Source organism: Megascapheus bottae, chromosome 5 (assembly GCF_031878675.1).
Source record: "Megascapheus bottae isolate mThoBot1 chromosome 5, mThoBot2.hap1, whole genome shotgun sequence".
NCBI lineage: Eukaryota > Metazoa > Chordata > Mammalia > Rodentia > Geomyidae > Megascapheus > Megascapheus bottae.
In genome coordinates, this window is record NC_143513.1 from 19,259,706 (window position 1) to 19,270,611 (window position 10,906).

Here is a 10,906-nt window from a genome sequence, read left to right on the forward strand (position 1 = left end):
CTCAAGAGAAAGGAACTTTTATCACATATTATTCCCACAAAATCTTAAATGGTCTCTTGGTCAAAGTTTTGAGTCTCAGATTTCTTGGGAATGTATGTTTTTTAATGTTGCCTCCTGTATTTTTAAAAAGAACTATATCCTTTTTTTGGCCAGTCCTTAGGCTTGAACTCTGGATCTGGACTCTATCCCTGAGTTTCTTTTGCTAATGGCTGGTGCTATACTATTTGAGCCACAGGACCACTACTGGCCTCTTCTGAATAGTTTATTGGAGATTCTAAGAATCTCATGGATTACTACAACAATGTTCATTGCAGCACTATTTACCATAGCAAAGATATGGAACCAACCCAGATGCCCCTCAGTCGATGAGTGGATCAACCAGATGTGGTATTTATACACAATGGAATTCTATGCATCTGTCAGAAAGAACATCATCACCCCATTTGTAAGGAAATGGAAAGACTTAGAAAACATCATACTAAGTGAAGTAAGCCAGACTCAAAGGAACATAGGCTCAATGATTTCCCTCATTTTTCAAAATCAGTAGAAACCTTGGGCTCTCCTAGCAGAGATTTACAGTAGTGGAAAACCCTAGATACATAAAGCTATGTAGGATGATGCTAAATGAAAGAACCTCCAGGATATAGAAACAAAAGCCATATAATGAGTGACTGTTGTCCTTAATGTACTATGTTATCTTTCATCTCTTTTGCTGTCCCTTGGTTATCTCATATAGTTACAGTATCTCACTTTGTTATCTGATATATTTGTTTAGGTGAACTAGGATGGGGAAGGGGAGAAAACAAGATGAGGGGTGGGGTGGGGGAGGAAAATGGAGACAAAGACATGAGAAAGGGTATCAATGTTTGTGAAGTAATGCACCTTCTATCTGGTGAATATAATGTAACCCTTCTTTTAATTACAATAAAGAATATATGAAAAAAAGGAATCTCATGGGCTTTCCTTCCTGGGCTGGCTTTGAACTATGATCCTCAGATCAAAGCCTCCTGACTAGTTGGGATTATAGGCATGAACCAGCAGCATCCAGAACAAGAACTATATCTTTTAATACATAAACATTTTGTCAAGATGAAGAGAGGTAATAATAGTAAAATAAAGGCAGACCTTTGCTTGCACAGTTACAGTAATATTAATGATGTTAATATTGTCAAGCTCTAAGTTGACAGCTGAACAATTTTATGATTTGAATGTGCCATTCAAATTAATTCTCTTTGTTCTTCCTCCACTCCTACGCTCTGGTTTTATGGCACCACTGATTTATATTTAGGGCAGTATCTTGAGAAGAGGAAGTGGTAAAGACTAACCTACTGCAAAGTGGATGGAAAAATCTTCTTTCCTGGTCCCAAGCATTGAAACTCTACAGAGAATGCTGGCAAAATAGTTCACTGTGGGTACAATTGTCCTGTAAGTTGCTCCTAGGGACCAACTCTAGAGGCAATTCTACTAATTAAAGACCTCTTGATGGCCCATAATGCACTGCTTTGGTTTCCAATCAATACCTCCTTTGACTTACTTTCTTAGATTTATATGGAATTGAGAATCCATAACTCAATCCTGTCTTCAAAGAAGAAGAAATTTGAACAATATCCTCCCCCAACACACACACACACACACACACACACACACACACACACACACACACACAATCATACTTGGGAGAGTAAGGTAACCCAAGCCAACTCTATCACTGTGACTCTTATCAGCACACATCTCACTATTGCAGACCAACAAGCAACTTTTTCGATTTGTAATTGACTAAGTCTGAGTAGACCTTTCTCAAATTTAATTCAGAAGTGCTATTCTTCCAGTTTCTAGCTAAAATGATTTCACACTAATTGAATTGAATTGCCTATAAGGATTAAAACAAGAAGTTCTGTGAAAGGAAAAGTCTTCAATTCATCAAAAAAGTATTGAATATAACAAAGTTCATTGAACATATTTTAGGTAGAACATATATTTTAGATAGAATATGGAAGATTTTACCATAGGAATGCATTTTTATTCATCATAATTAGGTATATTAAAATGAAAACTAATCACAGACTAATAAAACCTTAAGTAAGGGACTGCTTCAATCGCAAAGCAGAATCAAACAATTTTTAAGTGCCACTCAATCACCTACAATTTGGGGAAAAAGTAATCTGTTGAACTTCAGAATTTAGAGTTAGAATTATGGTCATTAAGAGACTGTGGTTAGAAATCAGCACTACATCTGAGTGCCAGTGGCTCACCCCTGTGGTCCAGTTACTCAGGAGGCTGAGGTCTGAGAATCTTGGTTTGAAGCCAACCTGTGCAGAAAAGCCTGTAAGACTTTTCTTTCCAGTTGACCAGCAAGAAGCCAGAAGTGGTGCTATGGTTCAAGTGGTAGAGTGCTAGCTTTGAGCAAAAAAGCTCAGAGACAGCACATAAGCCCTGAGTATTGCACCCAGGACTTTAGTTGAGAGAGAGAGAGAGAGAGAGAGAGAGAGAGAGAGAGAGAGAGAGAGAGAGAGAGAGAGAGAGAGAGAGAGAGGGAGAGGGAGAGGGAGAGGGAGAGGGAGAGGGAGAGGGAGAGGGAGAGGGAGAGGGAGAGGGAGAGGGAGAGGGAGAGGGAGGGAGGAAGAGAAAGTACAGCATTACATCAAAATACTATACTTGACCCCTCTTTCCTTCTAAACTAATATATTTAATTCCATTAATATGTGAGTAGTAAATTGCCTTTGAAGTTGCTAGAATGTAAGCCTCTAGAGGGTAGAGATCCTTGCATATGTTTGTACACAAACATATCCCAAGAGGTCAGAATAGTGTTCCCCATGGTATGGTTCAATCAATATTTGTTGATTGAGTGAATATAGTTAGAGGATAAGGTCAGCCAAGTTAGGCATTGGCTTGTGGGAAGTGGGAATAAAGAGCTAGGGTCAGCTGTGTAAAAGAGATACAATTGGCCTCTTACAGATACCAATCTCTTGGGAAGGTTTGCAGTTCAAGAGGAGTAGATTTTCCTTTGGAGCGTAACTGGCTCACTCAGGTGCTGGTAGACAGAGGTGAACACAGAAGCCAAAGCTGGACCAGGTTCATTTGCATGTCTGCATTTTCTAATTCTAAAACTCAGCAAGCAGTGACAGCCTTCTTTTTCACCAAAAAAAAAATAATGAGGACTTTATTGACAATTTTGAATTTCTCTCCATTTTTTAAACTTTATTTCCAGTTACAATTTATGTGAGTTTCTAGCTTGGAATGCTTAGAGTTTCCTTTCTCATAATGTTCAGTGTTGGCCAGTGCTTTTGTCACATCTGAGGACATCTCAGAGTCTCTTCTGCACTGTGAAAAGCAACATCCCAAAGACAAGGATCTCGAGAGATCACCCCAATTCATCACCAGCAGTTTAAGCAAATGAATAGGGTGATCTACAGTACAGTCTATCTGTATCTGAATTTGATTATCTGAAGTTTATTTCTTATTCATGCCAGTAGATGGACTAGAACTCAGACTCTCACACACCTTCACTTGCTTGGTCTTTTTGCTCAAGGCTAGTACTTTACCACTTGAGCCACACCTCTACTCTGACTTTTGTTGATTAGTTGGAGATATGAATATCATGGACTTAGCAAGAGTGGGCGGCTCATGCCATCCTAGTTACTCAAGAGGCTGAGGTCTGAGGATTACAGTTCAAAGTTAGCCTTGGCAAGAAAGTCTCTGAGAGTCTTAGCTCCTATCAACTATCTCCAATTAACTACTAAAACAACTAGAAATGAAGCTGTTGTTCAAGTGGTAGAAGGCTGGCTTTGAACAAAAGAGTTCAAAGATAATGCCTAGGCCCTGAGTTCAAGTCCTACACACACACACACACACACACACACACACACTCACAAAATTTCAAACTTTTCTGCCCAGGCTGGCTTCAAATTAGGAACTAGATCTCTGTTTCCTGACAGCTAGGATTATAGGCATGAGCTGCCAACTTCTGGTTATAAAGTAGATTTAAATCTATCTTCTGTCTACCTCCCAAGGTTTTGTGAGAATGAATTCATTAAAATGTATTTATTTAATGATGTGAAACACTAAAATATTACAAGAAAAAAATAATGTGTTTGGGACTATGTATGGGCATAATAACATTACTATTATTCTCACTCTAAAAAAACAGCTACTTAGGAAACTACAGACTATTGCCTGATCATATTTTCTGAAACTTATGCATAGATCATCATATCTCTGACATGTGCAATTGGTCCCAGAGAGTTGTGGTGTTAGAGGAAGCTGGTTCAGTGTCAGTCTCCCGATTAGTAACTACTCCCAGTCCAGTTCATCTCTCTTAGCTTCAAAGACTCCTCTAATGTACAAGAGATTTGCAAAAAGAATGATTCATACTTCCATATTTTCAGGCATAGGATTGAAACCCAGTCTTCTGAGTTCCCTTTCTACTATTCCAGAGTTAAATTTGCTATTAAAGAAATTTGACATTCATTCCTTGTGCATGGAGAAAACACCTGCCCTATTTAGTATTTAAGTAAACTGTACCTTGTTAAAGCAGCATCCTGTTGGCCTCGCCATTGAGATTGTTGAAGAAACAATTCGTAGAGTTATTTGTGTACTTGGGTCTTCTCAGAGCAAATTTTCGTTAAGGTAACCAGTGTTATAGGCAACCTTGATGTTTTGGCCTCTATCAATAACACATGCTGATGTAGTTGACAATTAAATGGAGAGGTCCCCATGATGAAGAAAACTACACTGGCTCCTGATAAAGGTCTGGGCTAGACTGATAACAGCACTTCCATTTCCTATTCAGTCTTTTCTGCCTCCTTTTCTTGTGTGTGTGTGTGTGTGTGTGTGTGTGTGTGTGTGTGTGTGTGTATGTGTGTGTGTGTGTATAAAAGGTCTCTAAACTTCCAGTTTCTATGATCTTCTTTTCTCCTTAAAGGCCATCTCTACACAGAGACAAGGAAAGAATGGAAGGAAGAAAGGAGGGAGGGAGGGAGGGAGGAAAGGAGGGAGGGAGGGAGGGAAGAAAGGAAGGAAAGGGGAAAAGATGAGGAATGAAAAGGAAAGAAAATTCAACACATTTTTTTCTTTTGGGGGGGAAGTAGGGTCAATCATGGGACTTGAACTCTGGGCCTGGGCACTATCCTAGTTTTTTCTTATTTTCTTTTCCCCCCTGCTAAGAAGTTAACTTAGTAGGCTGGGATGTTAGAGAAGGGAGCATGTTTTAATTTCGTATTTTGCAGCTACTACTCCCCCCAGTAACTTTCAGTGGTTTTGCTTGTGGGTGAAGGTGCAAAGTTTGATTTATAAAAATCTGTGATAAAATGTCCAAAATGTAAAATGTATCATTTTAACCACTTTAGGTATATAGTTCTGTAGCATTTACATTGTTGCAGAACTACCATCCATTTTTGGACATTTTCTATCTTTCCAAATTGAAACTCTGTAGCCATTGAACAATAATTTTCTACTTTCCCTCCTAGTAGCCCCTACTGATCTCTCATCTGTTTCCTGTGCTATAGGTACCTCATATGAATGGTATTATACATGGCTTATTTCACTTTAGTGTCCTCAAGGTTCATCTACGTTGTAACATATGTCAGAATTATGTTCCTTTTTAAGGCTGACTAATATTCCATTTGTGTATAGAATATTACTCATTTTAAAAATCTGACAATGGACTTTTGGATTGTTCCACTTTTGGGTGACTGTCAATAATCCTACTATAAACTTTGATATGCATATACGTGTTATAGTTCCTACTTTCGGTTATTTTGAGTATAAACCCAGTAGTAGAATTGTTAAATCATTTTTTTTTTGCCAGTCCTGGAGCTTGAACTCAGGGCATGGGCACTGTCCTTGGACACTTTTTGCTCAAGGCTAGCACTCTGCTACTTGAGCCACAGCACCACTTCTAGCTTTTTCTGTGTATGTGGTTCCAGGGAATCAAACCTAGGGCTTTGTGCATGCTAGGTGAGCATGCTACCACTAGGCCACTTTCCCGGCCCCTCAAATTGATTTTTTTTGGTCTGTTGTAAGGCTTGAACTCAGGCCTGAGCACTGTCCCTGAGCTTTTTCCACTCATAATAAGTGTTCTACCACTTTGAGCCAAAGTGCCACTTTTTGATTTTCTATTCGTTACTCGGAGATAAGAGTCTCATGAACTTTCCTGCATCTGCTGGCTTTGAACTGTGATCCTCAGATCTCAGCCTCTTAAGTAGCTATGGCGCACAGCTTGAAATGGAAATTTTATGTTTACAATTTTCTAGGAATTTCCTACTATAGTGGTTCTTACAGTATTTGCAATATTTCACATTTCTACCCAGAATGCATAGGGTTCCAATTTCTCTACTTCTTACCAATACTTGCTATTTTCTGTGGTTTTCATAATATCTACCATAATGAGTATGAAGTAAAATCTAATCATGGCTTTGATTTACATTTCCATAATGATTACTGATACTGAGCATCTTACTGCTTTTTGAATCAGTTAAACTTCGCTGGCTCTCTACCACAGCCTCACATTCTCAATGGGCTTGTGTGTTTCTCTCTGCCTACCATCCCACTCTCCATCTTTCTGCTTCCATCCCTTGTCCTATCCTCTGCCATTCCTTGGCTCAACCCAGTAGAAACTAGAGGACAAGAGGACTTTCTGATGTGGAACAAATCAACCTCTCAATGTACAGGATAGAGTAATAAATTGTATCTATAAGGGAAAACAAAAACTATCTACTATTTCAATGTTCTAATAATCATTCTATATCTATCATAGTATCTAGAGCTATCAGGGGTTCATGGTAAAGAGCAATTACTTAAAATTTGACGTTATAATTGTTATTGTTATTGTTTGGGCTGATATCTTAAAGCAGAAGTTGAGGTTAAGCCTGTGAACCACCTATTTTGCCTACAGCTCTAGAGGGTTGATATCAATAACCACAGACTCATGCCTGTCATGTCAGACTACTGATTTACATTTCCCATAGGTATTTACCTCTCCCCTCTTTCCATCAACATATAGATACTTGTTGACGCACATAGAGACTATGGGAGCATAGTCCTTATTTTCTTTATTTAAGCCTGGGAATTTATGTATTTCACTCAGGGCTCATGCATGCTAAACAAGTACTGAGGTCCATTTCCATTTCTACTTTTGTATGTGTTTGAAGCTTTCCAAAATAAAAAATAATTATGTAAATAACAAAAACTAGGCCTACCACTGACCACATGATAGAAGAAAATACCTACAGACTTATCCTTCTGTCTTTTGCATTGAGTTGGAATGCAATTTGGAAGTCAATCAGTAATTGCTGTTGAATTTAATAATTTTAGTCATACAATTTCTTCTGCAGTAGCTAATGCTTAAGGTGGTCTCTGTGTCTATGACATATAAACAAATTATATTATAGGTCAATTTATATCATCATTTTTAACTTCTGCTTTTCATTTGAGGAGAATATACGATAACATTTAAATAGCATTTAAATTCCTCCTATAATTACACTGAACATTTTCCCCCTGTGTTCCTGAAATTGGCTGCAAATTTAACTTCCAGATACATAAAGTACTAGAAAAGTAGCCAAAAATGAGACATGGACTCAACATGTTGCCAAAAATAATAATAGAACTTTAAATGTTAAACAGCTTTTTAAAAGCTCTTCTCTGGAATGAGATGCATTCACTCAAGTTGTTTCCCCCCTCCTCCTGCTCCTTGTGAGAGATGTGCTTTCTGGCTCACTTCCTGGGGGGCTGTCCTACTGAGTCAGCCGGTGGCAGCTGCTGGGGATGGATGTGTGGGGCTGGTGGAAACCAGCATACACAGTGAAATGGAGATTGAGCACTTTGAGAAAATATAAATTGGAGAGAGAGAGAGAGAGAGAGAGAGAGAGTGAGAGAGAGAGAGACAGACAGACAGACAGACAGACAGACAGACAGGCAGAGACAGAGAGAGAGAGAGACAGAGACAGAGAGAGAGACAGAGAGAGAGACACAGAGAGAAACAGAGAGAGAGGGCGCAAAAGTAATGAGTTGCTGATGTGAGGGAAAGTTTACTGAACTCCCATCTCCCTGTAGGCCTCATGAAATTCAGTTGATTGGGAGTGATTTGGGCTATTTGTTTTGTTTTTTTCTTGGTGGAAAATGTGAAGATCAAGGACTGTCCTCTGTTTGGCATCATGACACTCCAGGCACATTATTATTTTCTTTTAAAAATGATGATTAAAAATGGATATTATCAGATGCTAGTAGGTCACGCCTGGAATCCTAGCTACCCAGGAGGCTGAGATATGAGGATCATGCTTCAAAGTCAGCCTGGGCAGGAAAATCTGTGAGATTCTAATGTCTGGCTAACCACCAAAAAGCTGGAAGTAGAGCTGTGGTTCAAATGTTAGAGTGTTAGCAGTGAGCAAAAAATCTAAAACACAGCTAGCTCGCAGGCCCTGAGGTCAAGCCCTGGTACCCATCCCCCCCCCCACAGGAAAACTGTTAACTATGTCCATTCTGGAAAAATTTTCTCCTTCCTTTTGTTCTTTCCCATGCACATTGCCCTTCTTAGAAGTCCCAGGCCAGCACCTGTAACCCCAGTAACTGGCACACCCAGGGGCAATGGGAAGTTCCCAGACTCTGAGATCACTTCAGCATCCTTCTCTCTCATCATTTGTTCATGCACACCTCCACCCGTGCAAACTCAGCATATCTACATCTCAAGTGGGCCAGCAGTTTGGCTCTCCCAAATAAACTCTCCTGCCTGATCATCTGCGGGGAGGTCTCCTTTCTTTAGCTTTTACTCAAATGCCCAAAGGAAAATGGCAAAGGATCCAAACACAGCCTTGGAGGCAGCATGGCTGGGGTCTAAGCAGTTCAGCTTTCCTTCTCAGAGGCTTGGCCAGTGCAGCCCCATATTATGCAGAAGCCTCTCTGTGCTCTCCCTTTAGCAATGTTCCTGGAGTCAGGCCCATGTTCAGTGATCTCCCTAACCTTAGAAGAAAGCTGTATTTAACCAGTCAACACCAATGCTCTTTGAAATGCTAATAATAAAAAATTAAAATTAAATAAAGCAATGTACATAAAGTATGTAATCCATTGCTAATATCAGTATATGTTAGCTCTCATTTATGATTATTCTACTCATGAGTATGACATACATCTCCTAAATTACTTATTTGCTCATCTAGCAAGCACTTACTGGGCACTTACCATAAGTCAAGCACCAATTTTGGTCACCAGGTATAAGGCAGGCTCTCTCTCAACAAGACAGGGAGGCAAGATCTGCTAAACTAAATGATTCACCAGGAGCTGGTGGCTGAAAGCTGTGATTCGAGCTACTCAGGAGGCTGCGATCTGAGGATCACAGTTTGAAGCCAGCCCAGGCTTCAAAGTCCATGAGACTCTAATATATACTTGTCTCTAATATAAACTACTCAGAAAAAGTCAGAAATGGCGCTGTGGTTCAAGCGGTAGAGTGCTTGTCTTGAGCAAAAGAACCTCCAAGGGCAGTGCCCAGACCTAGAGTTCAAGCCCCAAGACCAGCATAATAACACCAACAACAATAAGAAATTTAAATGCAAGGTACTATAGATAAGGAATAGTTACTTGTAGAGAATGGGGGAGAGAAGCAACTCTAAACAGAGTAACCCAGAACACTTCATCAGGGAGAGACCATGGATCTGCTGGGTACTGCCTTGAATCCAGAAGGCAGTGTCCCAGGCAGAGGGATGAGGAACAAAGACATGGAAGTGGATGCCATCTCAACACTGGAACGCATTATCACACACAGTGCATGCAAAAGCTGCATTTCTCTCTATTGTCCATCTCCACAGCAACCAATATACTACCTGCCACCAGGTAGTATATTCTCACTTTGGTGAGAATTAACTCATTTGTGTGTGTAGTATTGACATTTTAGGTTAAACAAGCCTGAGAAATTTCTGAGACAGTAGGGCTGGATGGCATAAACACATAGTTCTCTGGGAAAATTCACCTCAGATTTTGGGACTGGACCTGTAATTCACTGCTACTACAATGATGATATCTAAGACCCCAAGAATGAGCTAGGATGGAGCACCTACTCCTGATGGAGTAAACTGCTAAGTGCTCTTGAATAAATCACAAACTTGTGGTTTTGTCCATCCACAAAACAGGAAAAATAATTCAGCTGAGCACATGGAAAATTTCAGTGTGCCTTCTTTTCCTGGGAGGGATTTTTCCACTCTCCATCTCTGTAGTTCTGCATTTCTCCCCAGGTTCTAGAGAAACTGAACACCTCAGTCCACACTTCAGTGATGAGCATTTAGAAACCACCAGTGTGCCTATCAGCTCGAAATTTAGGCCTCTGACTTTTAGGCTTATTAAGACTTGAACTTCAAGTTCCTAATCTAATCTTAATGGCAGATAGATTTATAATGACCAAGACATAGAACTTCCTACAGTAACCAACGTGTACTCCCTTCTGGGTTATCCAAGCCTTGCACATCAAGGTCATTGCTTCACATAGCTACCTGTAATGAACACCTCTGCCTCCTAGGGCAGGACTGGTGAAACTCCTTATCAGTTCCATAAGATGAAACAAGGAAGCTCCAATTTCTCAAGTGTACCAGCATTCCAGCTAGAATGAAATGGTAAGCAATAACAAGGAAACACAATATTTTGATTTATACTCTATGATTGGTGACAACTGGATATTTGTTAGATTGTACAGTTCTGCAAAGTTCAAAGAAAGATGTTATTGTAGATTTTTACTTCAATTATTAGTGATGGAATTTTCCTAGAAGGGGTTACTAGGCAGGTAACAAACCCAGTCTTTTGTAAATGGAATCTTTATGAACTTTTCTAAGCCCACAGAGCATGATGAAATGAGGGAGAATCTATCCAAGAATTGGCTGACTCTCAAATGTATCTTCTCACTGCCATCCTCAGAAATTGTGATTAC